Source organism: Rutidosis leptorrhynchoides, chromosome 9 (assembly GCF_046630445.1).
Source record: "Rutidosis leptorrhynchoides isolate AG116_Rl617_1_P2 chromosome 9, CSIRO_AGI_Rlap_v1, whole genome shotgun sequence".
In the NCBI taxonomy this organism is placed as follows: Eukaryota; Viridiplantae; Streptophyta; class Magnoliopsida; order Asterales; family Asteraceae; genus Rutidosis; species Rutidosis leptorrhynchoides.
Genome location: NC_092341.1, coordinates 122,831,587 through 122,847,315, shown reverse-complemented (window position 1 = coordinate 122,847,315; position 15,729 = coordinate 122,831,587).

The following is a 15,729-nucleotide window of genomic DNA, read 5'->3' as shown; positions in this document are numbered from 1 at the left end:
AAAGTGTGCTTCTACGAATAGAAGGCATTAATAATAGTACGTGACCCATAGGTCGTTACAAATCATTGTTTCAAAAGTGTCATAGTTTGAATGCAAAATAAATGTTCATGCGGAGACATCTCTAAAAGCAGCGGGAGTCTACAGCAAGTCTAGTACAGCGGAAGCAATCATACCCTTAAGTACCTGAGAAAAACATGCTTAAAAATGTCAACACGAATGTTGGGGAGCTATAGTTTAAGTATAACAGTAATGTAAGATAGGCCACGAGATTTCAGTATTTCAAAACAGTATGAAAAGTATATGTATAACCGTGGGCACTTGGTAACTAACTTAACGTAAATAACACCCCCTAAAAGTACACTTGGTGAGTGCGTAAGTTTACGAAGTATTAAACACCAGTTAAATGCTAGCACTACTAGCCCTAGTGGGGATGTCAAACCCTATGGATCCATATCTAAGATTCGCGTTCACCGGTTCAAAGACCAATTACTAAACGTTACCGAGCTAAGGGGAAAGTTTATGCCGTTGTATAACCCACACATATATAAAGTTTAAGTACTCGTGCCTAGTATGTAAAATGTAAAATGTGCATGTATTCTCAGTCCCAAAATAGTTAAAGTAAAAAGGGATGCTATAACTCACAGTGAAAAGTAGTAAAAGTCGATACGCGGGAATAGTAAGCAGGTGGTTGGTCCAGAAGGTCCTCAACCTAAGTAAAAAGTTACTAAGTTAGTAAATTATTCCCAAAGGTTTAAAAGTATGTAAATTAGGTCTTAAGTATCATCATCATTCATCATTTATCAAAAAGGGTAAAGTAAGTTTCAATCAAAAATAGAATTTGAAATAAAGGCTGACTTCGTTCAGTCGCCACGACCTCTATACAAACTGAAATGAGGTGAGACCAGTGGCCATGGCTCCGTATATGAGTCCCCTAGAGGCTGACCAATTTCCAGAACGAAAATCGTCTTAGTTTGAATGTGGTGACGGTTTAAGTGCGAGTAGGTCAGAAATTTCAGCACAACATTAATAGGGTGTAGTGACTTTCGGGAGGCCATAGATCCTAAACCGTAACTTGGATTAAGACGAGGTCTAAACGGAAAATCATCTACTCGAACCGAAATAACTGAAAATCAACTTTCCAGTATCCCAGGTGGTCTTATCAGTTCCAGAAAACAGTAATAAAGGTGTTCCGATGGGTTCTCGGTGCTTGATGCTCATCACGGTTCTCATCCTTGATGCGTATAGCTTCAAGTGTACAACTGTCACGACCCGGAAAATTTCGACTAATTTTAAACCAAACTCTTGATACGATTTTATAATTCTGACACGATAGGAAAAGTCTGTTATCTTGAGTCTCAAATTTTTTTGAACTGTTCTCATATATATTCAATTGATCTTCGACTATTTTCGACGATTCACAAACAGTTAATTTTACATAATTATATATATATAAATATTGTAATATAAGTAAAATGTAAATAATATATATATATAAAAATGTATAATAATTTATTTCATATAAATAGTTATGTGATAATATTATTTTGTTATATTAAAAGTATTAGCATTATTATTATTGTTTTATTTTATCTTTCTCAATATCATATTAATAAAATTATTATGTCCATTAAAATAATTAAGATTATTGTTAATTATTGTTATTAATATTAAGATACAACTTATTATCATTATCATTAATATTATTATTATATCTATTATTATTATTATCATTTATTATTATTATTATTAATATTATCAATATTATTAATTAAATGAAATTTATGGATACCGATAGATACAAAATTGGTTTTCAATCCCATCCGTTTTTATTATTTTACTTTTTCTTCTTGATTGAACTTCTCTTGTCCCCTAATGAATTATGCATCGTGAATGAGTATTAATTATTATCAATGTGGCATCATGTGAATCAAATTTGGACAAGTTGTTAGACGTATCAATCACCAATCTTTTCTGTAAACAAACAAAAATCACTTGCTTCCCACTAACTATTATATATTCATATACATATACTTATGCACAAGCACACACTTATACAAAAGCCTACCTTGATCACCATTCAAACACTAATACAAACAAACACCTTTGATCATCATCTCTGCTCGTGGTTATTCTAAATAAACATCCCAAAATAAAACCCGAACATCACTCATGTTTTGCAGCTCAAACCATACAGCAATTCACCACCTTGTTTTCTCCTTTCTTCTTCACCATGCCACCACTGTGAGCACCACTAAACTGTCACATCTTAAAACACCAACACCCATCTTCATCTTCCTCGTGAGTGCTCAACACCTCACACAAATCTACTTTAGTGAATCTCAAAACAAAATCGAACCACTTTAGGTTCTTGTTCTCTAAACATTAAGTCCAAAACATCCCACATGATCGAACCATGTTGTTATGAGTCGATTATTTGCTGCTACTACTGTGTTCAGTTTTCGAGCCCCAACCGAAAACTCACTCGACTTAGCTGTTGTTCGACGAGTCCCAGACCACCATAAAAGTCGACTATTTGTCGCTACTATTTTGATCACATCTTCAATAAACCCATTTACACACCACAACCGCCACCTTCACCGCCATTCTTCACTATGGTCACCAATACAATCGTAAAACATAACACTTTTGTTTCTCTCTGTCTCGAGCATGAAGCAAATTTCTGTTACTGATGTTCCTTTACTTCAATTATTAAATATAAATGGCAATGAAGAAGGTATTAAAATAATGAAATTCGGTGGATATAAATTGAATACTTTATGAGCTGTAAAGATGCTTAAACGCATGATAATGTTGATTAAAGATGCACTTATAGTGATCACTTGGTTCATGGCCCACAATCCCAATTGACATTATATTAAAACTCACTTGTTCGTAATATATATACGCTGATTGATATCCTTTTAAACGAAATTGTTTATTGGGCCGAGTTGTGTAGTTGGGCTGCTACTAGGCTAGTTATGATATAAACCGTGGACTTGTATAATTCTTGGGCTGTTATAATTAAGTTGGGCCGATAACATGATATATGTTGTTGATGATCGAGAGGGATTGTGATTATAATTAGATTAAGATAAGATGATAACGATAATGATGATTTGATCAAAATATACGTGATACATGAACGATGGCAAGATGATAATTGATGATGTATGATAACGAATATTATGATGATGATAAGTAAAATGATATAAGATAAAAATGATGGTGACCCTTTAATATGAAGGAGAAAAAGAAAGAAACCGAAATAGTGGTTACATAAATTTTAGGATCAGTTAAATCAGAAAAACAGAACAGATCATACGGTTTAGGAGTGGTTCGAGCTATTAAGAGGTCACGGGTTCGAACCCGGGCAAAGACGTTTATTTTTTTTGAAGGCTTGTTACTTAAGGTAGTATTTTTAATGTTATTATTATTATTACTATTACTATTATTATTAGTAGTAGTAAAAGTATTATTATTATCATTAATATCATTAACATTATTATTATTATTATTATTATTATTATTATCATCATTATTACTTTTAACATTAAAATTATTATTTTTAACATTATTATTATTATTATTATTATTAAAAATTTATATTATTATTAGAATTACCATTTAGATTATTATTAGTATTATTATTATTACTTTTACCATTAGGATTATTATTACAACTAAACTAGTATCATAATTATTATTAGCTGAAAAATTATTAGTTTTATAGTTATTATAATCATCAGTATTATTATTATCAAATATTATTTTTAAGTATTATTATCACTATTATTGTTTTTATTGTAAAAATAATACAACTTTTTATTAGTATTATTATTATTATTATTATTATTATTACTATTACTATTATTATTATTATTATTATTATTATTATTATTATTATTATTATTATTATTATTATTATTATTATTATTATTATTATTATTATTATTATTATTGCTACCAAACAAATATTAAGTTAGATGTACTATAATTATCATATATATCAATTATCAATAAATTAGTTAATTAAAATAGTTTAATAATTATATGATATATTAACATTAAGAACTTGCTTAAGTTAAAAATAGATATTAATTATTTATTAACAAAATAGAAAATGAAAATATAAATATATTACTAATATTAATATATGAACTTATTCGATTTCGATCTTATGTGTTAATATATATATATATACATGATATAGGTTCGTGAATCCATGGTCAACCCTACACTTGTTAAATGTCGTCATATGTATTTTTACTACAAAATACAGTATGGTGAGTTTCATTTGCTCCCTTATATATATATTTTTGGGACTGAGAATACATGCGCTGTTTTTATAAATGTTTACGAAATAGACACAAGTACTTAAAAATATATTCTACGTTGAGTTTTACCACTGGCATACTTCCATGTAGCTTGGTAACTACTATTTACATGGGTATTGTAAACGCGAATCCTGTTGATAGATCTATCGGGCCTGACAACCCCAACCGAACTGGACGACCAGTATTCAACAGTTGCACAGTACTTCGTTTCGGTGACTACACTTGGTACGGTGTAGTGAGATTTCATAATAAAGGGAATATGCGACGTGATTAAATGTTAAGTATGGTTACCAAGTGCTCAACCACTTAGAATGCTTTACATACACTTGCGAGTGTATTATGTTTATGATTATGAAATCTTGTGGTCTATTAAAATATTGAAATGGTTGTTATGATAAACCTATGAACTCACCAACCTTTTGTTTGACACTTTTAAGCATGTTTATTCTCAGGTACGAATTAAGTCTTCCGTTGTGCATTTGCTCATTTTAAGGACATTAATTGGAGTCGATCATCGCAATGGGACTAAATGTTGATGACTTTGTCCAGGGGGATAGGGACGGGTCTTTACAGGTGGTATCAGAGCGGTGGTCGTAGCGAACCAGGTCTTGCATTAGTGTGTCTAACTAGGAGTTGTTAGGATGCATTAATGAGTCTGGACTTCGACATAGTAGCTGTTAGGTTATATTAATGAGTCTAGACTTGAACCTGGTCTGCATCTTAAAAGTGTTTGCTTACCACCATTTGTCAAAAAATATCTACTTGTCATTTTTAGTCTCGACGCGTCTTATTGCGATTATTGCATAGACGGTGTACAGACAAATTCACATCCCATCACACTAAGTCTTGTCTGACACGTTTCCTTAATTCTCTCCATAATCTACGAGATCTTCTGTACTATACATAGATATTCTATGTAATTAGAATATCATCCGATATCCGAAATTCATTTCATACCAAAAACTCTTTATCTAACTGAGCAAAATGGAACTCACCACTAGTTCAAGCCCCTCGAATTCCGATATGGAGTCCCACTCCAGCTCTGAAAGCAGCGTAACCAGAATGAATCAATCAATCAGCCATCCCCTATTCATCTGATGGGTTCGTAGTCTACTTAATCATTGGAGGCAACAAGAAGGTGATCCCTTCCACCAACCGAATTCACCTCTGGGTGAAGAACCTGAAGCACTTACCGGTGAACCTATTCGAAACACCATTTTTAGCCTCATCTCCAGGGTAGCTCATCACGATTATCTCCTATCTAAAATTCTAAACTTTATTCATCCACACGTTCCGACCGACAATCATCCCGGAGTAATAGAATAAGTCAACGAACTTCGTGCTCGAGTAGTAGCTTTGGAGAGTACGATGCACAACTTGCAGGCATCACCGTCAACACCGGCACCAACAGTACCACCAGCATCAGCACCAATACCATCAACAACACAAGCCTCAACACCACACATCTCAACATCACAATCTATACCTCGAGCATAATCATCGTTCTACGTATCGTTCTATCTACTTTATCTTCGTTCTACATATCGTTCTACATATCGTTCTACATCGATTATCTTCACTCGACATGGCGATTATGTAGTTTCTAAAGTTTTAGAGATTATGTAATCTAGTACAAACGATAAATCAAATGAGTTTAATATCTTATTGACTCATTAAATCTATGATTACATCTGAAGAAAATATATATGTAGATATGTTTTCATAAAGTTTGTAATTAAAAATATCTCTCGTACAAACTGTTAATGGTGAAAATATTTTAACGGGTAGGTAATACCCGAGGAATATTTAGATTTCACATTAATAAGTTACACGGTACATTCTGCGAATCTGATTCAACAGTCATTTACTATCCTACTTACATCCACAAAGATACGAATCCGATCACCGCAGAATAATCATTTTCATTCAATTTCATATTTGAATTTTGACTTCTCAGAATCCAACAAGTGGCACAATGAAGAAAACATTGGACAAAAATAAAATTTGTTAGAAACAAACGAATTAACTAATTAAAATTTTGTTAAGAATCCACGCTAACTGTTCCTAGCTAACTGGTTACATTTTATTTACCGTAATTTAATTATCGCAATTTATATTCTCGCAATTTTATTTATCGTCATTTAAATTATGTTATTTATTTTACGCGCTTTAAAAATCGGGACACATGTATACAATACATCAGATTAATTCTGAGACAATAAGTTGTACACGGGTCATGATACGTATTTATTAATTCGAATATTTGCTACATCCTAACACAATAAGTATACAATACGTTTTGATAAATCCTAAGACAATACGTACACAATACGTCTTAGTTAATTCTAAGACAATACGTCTACAATACATCTCTGGGTTGATGCAAATACAATACGTATACAATACGTCGTTGGGTAATTCTAAGATTATATATATATAAACTAATTATTGGACTATCAACTAAGGACTGCCATTATTGGACAATTAAAATGGATTAAAATATTGATTATAACATATGAAACTAAACAATTCTTCAAGTTTGCCACTTAATTTAATTTTAAACCTCATTTGAATCTTGACAATTCCAATCCATGTTCAAATCTTTCATGATTCTTGAAAACACCTCGATCGAGAGGATGAACCAGCCGCATTTCATCTACGGAAGAAAAGGTTGATGCATATAGTTATGCACTTGAAAAACCCTCGGAAACTGAATAAACGTTTAACACATATCTGTGTTAGCTCATTTGGCGTTATTATTACCCAAAATAACTTTGCAATTCCTTTCCAAATTAGCCAATTTTGTCACAGCTCCAGCAAGTTGATTTCAACTTTTCTTTCAAAACCACCTTAATATAACCTCGGAATATATACGTGCTTATTTATTGTTACCAGAAAACCTTTTATATTCCACCATATTACCATCAGCGTTTAATCATCTAAAAACACAATTCTCCTGAAAACACCTCGAAATGATAACCGACGATTCAGATATGGCTGCATTAAATGCAGAGGAAACAGTAAAATTGTAGGTGGTCAAAAAGGCCAAGAGTTTGATGATAAAGAATGGAGTGTTGGGAACGCTCGATAGAAAATTTGGTACTGAAAAACGGATTGAGTTAACCATGAAGGAGACCATGGACAAATACAAGGACCAAACTCTATATTCAAAGAATCCAGGTAATTCTGGATCCGATGAAATCTTTAGAGAATATCTTGCTCCGAAGCCATATTAAAATCTTGCGGAAAATTTTTCTTTATCAACCTTCAAACTTAGAAATTCCAAAAATATCATCATAAAATATCTTCGATATTTCTGAGGATATTTTCATAAATATTCTTGTCCAAAATTATCTACCGCTTCATGTTTCTGTATTCCATTATATTGGAAACTTATGTAAAATCTAAGTATGAATTATGAATGAATTGTGGAGAAGTGTTGAAAATTGAAGCATGAGTTAGTATAATATAATGACGTCAGGCCAACGTGGTTATATTACAGTAAGTCATGCTAAATTTCTAATGTAACGTGATGATAGTTCACAGATCATACTCTCATCATGTGTCATGTTACATAACTATTTCGTTCTACTTAAGCTCTAAGCATATCACGAAAATATTTCCTATGATATTTCTGTTCTTCCGTAATTCCAACAAATTGCTAATAAATCGTGATGTTACATTTTCTTTCTGATTAGAAGATTTTCTTTAAATCCATGGAATTCCGAAATTCAACCGTTACCACGTCAAAAGTTAAGACGAATCTTTGATTCCTAATTTCACTCTTTTGTGATAGCTTCACTCGTACGCTTCGCATGATCGAATCGTTTTATCTATATTAATCAAAAATTATAAAATACTATTTATCAACTCATATTCGTCATGAAAACATTTTTAGTGTTAGCCATGACGACCTCGATCAAATTTCGGGACGAAATTTCTTTAACGGGTAGGTACTGTCACGACCCGGAAAATTTCGACTAATTTTAAACCAAACTCTTGATACGATTTTATAATTCTGACACGATAGGAAAAGTCTGTTATCTTGAGTCTCAAATTTTTTTGAACTGTTCTCATATATATTCAATTGATCTTCGACTATTTCCGACGATTCACAAACAGTTAATTTTACATAATTTTATATATATAAATATTGTAATATAAGTAAAATGTATAATAATATATATATAGAAATGTATAATAATTTATTTCATATAAATAGTTATGTGATAATATTATTTTGTTATATTAAAAGTATTATCATTATTATTATTGTTTTATTTTATCTTTCTCAATATCATATTAATAAAATTATTATGTCCATTAAAATAATTAAGATTATTGTTAATTATTGTTATTAATATTAAGATACAACTTATTATCATTATCATTAATATTATTATTATATCTATTATTATTATTATTATTATTAATATTATCAATATTATTAATTAAATGAAATTTATGGATACCGATAGATACAAAATTGGTTTTCAATCCCATCCGTTTTTATTATTTTACTTTTTCTTCTTGATTGAACTTCTCTTGTCCCCTAATGAATTATGCATCGTGAATGAGTATTAATTATTATAAATGTGGCATCATGTGAATCAAATTTGGATAAGTTGTTAGACGTATCAATCACCAATCTTTTCTGTAAACAAACAAAAATCACTTGCTTCCCACTAACTATTATATATTCATATACATATACTTATGCACAAGCACACACTTATACAAAAACCTACCTTGATCACCATTCAAACACTCATACAAACAAACACCTTTGATCATCATCTCTGCTCGTGGTTATTCTAAATAAACATCCCAAAATAAACCCGAACATCACTCATGTTTTGCAGCTCAAACCATACAGCAATTCACCACCTTGTTTTCTCCTTTCTTCTTCACCATGCCACCACCGTGAGCACCACTAAACTGTCACATCTTAAAACACCAACACCCATCTTCCTCGTGAGTGCTCAACACCTCACACAAATCTACTTTAGTGAATCTCAAAACAAAACCGAACCACTTTAGGTTCTTGTTCTCTAAACATTAAGTCCACAACATCCCACATGATCGAACCATGTTGTTATGAGTCGATTATTTGCTGCTACTACTGTGTTCAGTTTTCGAGCCCCAAACCGAAAACTCACTCGACTTAGCTGTTGTTCGATGAGTCCCAGACCACCATAAAAGTCGACTATTTGTCGCTACTGTTTTGATCACATCTTCAATAAACCCATTTACACACCGCAACCGCCACCTTCACCGCCATTCTTCACTTTGGTCACCAATACAATCGTAAAACATAACACTTTTGTTTCTCTCTGTCTCGAGCAGGAAGCAAATTTCTGTTATTGATGTTCCTTTACTTCAATTATTAAATATAAATGGCAATGAAGAAGGTATTAAAATAATGAAATTCGGTGGATATAAATTGAATACTTTATGAGCTGTAAAGATGCTTAAACGCATGATAATGTTGATTAAAGATGCACTTATAGTGATCACTTGGTTCATGGCCCACAATCCCAATTGACATTATATTAAAACTCACTTGTTCGTAATTGTAACGACCCAACATTGATTTACCAAAAACACGACACAAAAAAAAATTCTGTGACTGCCCCTCTGGACGGCGTCCAGAAATCGGGACGGCGTCCAGCCTTTACAACTGGGACGGCGTCCAAGGATTTGGGACGGCGTCCCAATGAACTAAAAAGTACTGATCAGTTTTTGTTTACACGTGAGAGAAAAACTCGCTCCCCGACACTTTTCAACGAAACCATTTTCACAATATGACATATTAAGTAAAACTAAGATATTGCCACCATAAAAACAAGTTTTACAACCCCGGGCTCACAATGACCCGTTTTACAAATAAAGTAGCAGTTTCGACCCATTTATCTCTTTAGACGGATTAGAACTCTACAACCCAACCCGATACCAAGAGCATAATCCCGGGGACTACTAAAACCCCCATCCGCTTCCAATTATCCGAAAGCTACCCCATCAAGCCCAACCGCTCCTGCACGTCTAGTCTAACAACTAGCTAGCATCAATAACACAATACCTGTAAAAAGGTAAACAACGAGAGGGGTAAGCCGAGGCTTAGTGAATGCAATAATTATACACATACATATATAATATACCTACTTGCAAACACTTACTCACATACCGCATACATGCTAGCAACACAATTAGCTTATCATCACAATTACAAGCTATAACCTCCAATAATCAAGCTAGCATAACAAAAGCATATATAATATGAACAAATATAATATGCTTACGCTACAACACAAATAACCATGGTTAACCAATAGTACAAGGGAACGGCGCTCGCGAAAACGCCATCGGTGTTCACAACATCCGTTAGGGCACTTAACACCTCGCACCACTAACCCCTAGGGTGGCACCTTAACACCTCGGCACTTCACCCCGAGTGGCATCTTAACACCTCGATGCTTCACTCATTATTTTACGGAGTGGTGTCTTAACACCTCGACACTACACTCCTAGGTGGCATCTTAACACCTCGATGCAACACCCGAGTGGCATCTTAACACCTCGATGCTACACTCTTCACGTGAAACGTGGTGTCTTAACACCTCGACACTACACCTTTCACGCTACAACAAATACATACATTATATACCTACGCATATAATTATTCCACTCACCTCGAATTGCCCGCACAAGTCATAAACGTAAATCGCCTCCAAAAGCAACCGAGCAAACCTTTTACCTATAATACGCATATAGATATACAAACAATCAACATACATTCTCTACGAGAGAATTCGACTTCAACACCCTTAACCAAGGGTTTACACCTATCACCACAAACCGCCCATTTAGACACATAAAGTGGACTTCACCAATTACCACTACGGGTGGTAATTCCGACCCATCCAACAAGTACAATTTAACCAAAATTATATTTGACACCATTTAAACCAATCTAGGTCTTAACTAAAATTGCTTATCATCCAATTAATCTAAAATTAAAGTCATTACCAAATTTGACCCATCTAAGTCAACCCATTTTGACATAAGTCCCAAAAACATCTTTAATCACTAACGGCTAGTGACTAACTTTCCAAAATACCATTTAACACTTGAATCAAACATTTATATACTTGGTTCATCAAATCTTGACCCATAACTTAGTTTGACACCGAATCAAGCTTACTTGACCCAAAATACCCATTCGACCCATTTTGACCTAGATTAGGGTTTACACCTAAAAATCAAGTCAACACAAGTGTTCTAAGGTTTAACTAACACATGCAAGGTCCAAACTAACAATTCCATCAATTGAAACCCTAAGTCACCAATTCGGGTTTACATACATGAATCTTCCCCAAAAACCCCCAAACTTCACAATAAATGGGTTATAACTCTAACTAGCACAAACTTTAACTCAAACAATAATCTTAACAAAGAAATTCGGATTTAGAGCTTACCAACACTACCACTACATAGCCGTGAATGAGGTGAACAACTTTAACTCTTGAGACCCGACCCGAATCACACTTCTTCTTCTCCAAATCCCCAACTCTCTCTTGCTAGAACCTCTCTCTCTCTCTCTCACTAGGGTTTGATGAGAGTGTTTGAGAAGGTGAAATGGGGATAAGAATGAGAGTGGATCAGTTTTAATGGCTCAAAACCGACCCCCAAGTGAAAAGACTCAAATACCCTCTTTTAAAAACTTTAAAATACAGTTGCTGGCCTGTCAGGCACTTTGGACGGCGTCCAAAATGGCCGGACGGCGTCCCACCCTTCATTCTTGGACGGCGTCCCAAAGTCTGGACGGAGTCCCAATGAACTGAGCCTGAAACTGAACTTGTTTTGGTCGTAACTTTCAAACCGTAGCTCCGTTTTTGATGAACCAAATATCGTTGGAAACGTAATGAGATTTACTATCCAATGGTAAGGTTTTAGAACATAAACTCTAATTTTATTTGGGATCCAAATATATGCTTACATGCCTCGTATTTCGAATGACGCTCGAAATAACGTGTAACTGAAAAACGGGTGTTACAACTCTCCCCCACTTAAATTGGATCACGTCCTCGTGATCCGCATCTACACTAGAAGTCAGGCACTTCTCCCTCGAACATTTCCGCTTCCTGCGCGGAGTCACATAAGTAGTAATCATGCATTCGAATTTCTCTCTTCGTGCACTAATGCATCATAATACAACAATATTGGGTAATCAACCCATGAGTCGAAACAACCGTAACCGTTGCTCCTACGCCGAGTATCCAAACTCGTACCATCCACTTCACAATCGTCCTAAGAGTAGAACAATTTACCGACAAACATCGTCGTCACGCCTCACGATCTTACGAAACACAACCAAGCCCGACATCCATAACATCTTCTACAAATCCGAAGATCTAACCACACGCTAATAATCACAAGCGTGCACTACCGCAACAAGCGATAACTCATACACTCAACATCCAGAGTTTCCATATAGGAAAATACGAAAATCACTACATATACCTTCAAGTTCTCTCGGCTACAACTCGCCACAAGCTACGTCCGTAACCATATCACTCAATCAGTTAATCCGCACACGACCAATCCGTCACTGGATTAATCCAGGACAACAATAATACACCAAGTGCTGAGCAAAACATCAACACTCGACGAGGGTTCCTCCTCTAAAGCCTACGACACAACCACACCAGACGGCTTCCTAGTACTAGCATGGAGACTAATCATATACTAGAATCCCGTCAAGGCAAATTATCATCACAAAATTCCGCAATTCGCCACACGATCTACAAAAATATTCACCACGCCGGGTGGACCTTCCTACCTAGACCGTCCGTTAAAGATGGTCTCGACATTTCAATGCAACTAACAGTCGCATTACTAGGGAACACACTCTCGCAAACAAACAACATCCGCGTGTCTCGATGTGAGACAATCAGAATCGACACTCTCCGCCTCACATTCGTCCATAAAGTGGAATAATCCACTGCCAATCTCCACGATTGCGTTTCCCGATAGGGAAAATACGATATTCGTCACGATATCAAACTTGTTCTCATTCAATTATACTGTCCGGGTTTCACGACAACCCAGATTTTTCACTACGGGAGCACCCGCAACGACAACTTCATTCTCTCACTCCGGGATCTCAAACTTCACATTTGGTCTCATACCGCACATTGGTACTACACGACCACCTTACATAGGAAGTCTTACACTTCCTTCGATCTCATCATCACAATCTTCACGCATAACATTCTCGAGTTGTAACTCACAATCTTAAAGCACGATCTCGAGTCGACATTAGCAACCCGTCACTCTTCCTCGTTAGGAGCTCCAAATACCCATTGAGGCTTAGCACGGTACACTCCAACATTTCACTATACATAACACCACTGGAGTTTTCCTCGGGCGGCAGTAAAAACTCCCCCACTTATAATTTATCTCCCTATTCTCACCGTTAAGATGATAACATCCCGCGGAATTGTAATTCCACGTCACACCTGACCATTCTCAAATTCGCTTTAGGCTCTCAGAGCCGACATGCACAATCACTTGAGACGTCGTACACGCGATGACATCGCACATTCATACCACAATTCACAACTAACTACCTTAATTGTTTGAAAAGCAAACTCCACCAAAGTCCTACATATGCCTCTAAGCCTAGGCATATGTCACTCCGCTTACTCAGTCATGCATCTCAGTCGAGAACACCCACCCTTCCAAGCAACGAACTTTTTCAACAATTGCTCACTCTCATGGAGAAGAGTGACCAATTACGACACCATAATTGCATCCACCACAATGTCAACACTTCATCATATCCTTCGGACTAACCGACCATTAAGTCCGTCACCGGCTCACCGGTCATCTCTACCCGTCTATCACTTAAGAGCAACAAGATTCGCTCACCCGTCACTTCATAAGAAGTATTCGTCACAATGCTCTTAAACTTCGACTTTCGCAACCGTCGAATTACCATCACCCGTCGATCACTATTATAATCTCCGATGCTTCCAAGGGTATCTCACGGGCACCCTAAGCACAAAGTGATCACACCACTACCGGAGTTGAACATTACACTAGCAGGTATAAAAAGGCACCTGACACAGTGTCATGCAGACTCCCACCACAATCAAATGAATTTTATAAAATCGATCTTTAGGTTCCATACACCCGATGTCACCCATCTCTCTATAATAATGACCCGAAGTCATACCTACCCGACAACCTTACGGTTTATTGTCTTATCGAAAGTTCCTAGCGATCACACGCTACCCGCAGTTTCCACAAGGCCAAACGATATAGCCTAATGAGGCCCTTCATCTAACATAAGGAGATGCTCGGGGATACCAAGTCTTACACCCTTCTACATCTCGATAAAACCACTACTACAAGGGATATTCCATTAGGAATGTTGCCCTATAATCCACAACATACCAACACACTATCGTAAACATCATCATATGGGTCCCACTCCCATGAGTTTAATGACTTGAAGACTCCTCGATTCGCCAATTCCAAGGCGAATCACAATTAGAGTCCTAACACGATTCTCTACCCACACACTCTACCGAGTTTAACTCAAAACTACAATCATTAGACTTGTCGCATTCCATTACGGAATTCAAGTCCTCGTCGCACACACGCAAGCGTAAATCGATCATCCTAGTTACGATGGGTAACTAAAACCAATTACAATCTCAATAATGCACCCACTACTTAGGGTGGCTAAGCACGCACCAAACTCGTGAGTTAGCTCGCTCACTTAACTAACCGATTCCATCGTACACTTCCGGACTCACAAAGAACCTGATGTGATAACAAGCACATCACTCGAGACTACTATATCCTAGGAACCAATAAAAGATTCCTAATTCGTCCCGTTCTACCCTAACCATGCCACGTCTCCTCCGTTCGGTACTTGTCATGTCATGTTTAGTGTCAAGATACACTTTCGTAATAATGGTGATCGGTCATTATTACAAATGCGTATCTTACCATTTCCACATGGTCACGCAAAGTACTTTACCCGGACTGACGCAACATTCACACAAAATAACACGCGATAACTCCTAGTACCCGAATGACCAAAGTCCTTACCGTGAACTTGATCACTCAAAACCGCCAAACCTTTGAATCTCTCCAATAGATTCATCTCTAAGACAACACACCAATTAGATACCTGTATATATATATATATACCCCAATATACAATAGTAATAAACGTACACAAGTACACCACAACGACAAGTCAACCTACAACCTAGGTGACTATCACTAAAACAACGTCCAAGTTCGCCTACTTACCTTAGGCACTAGCAATCTAAGGCACTAATTTACACACGAAATAAGGTCCCACATCATCACACTTTGG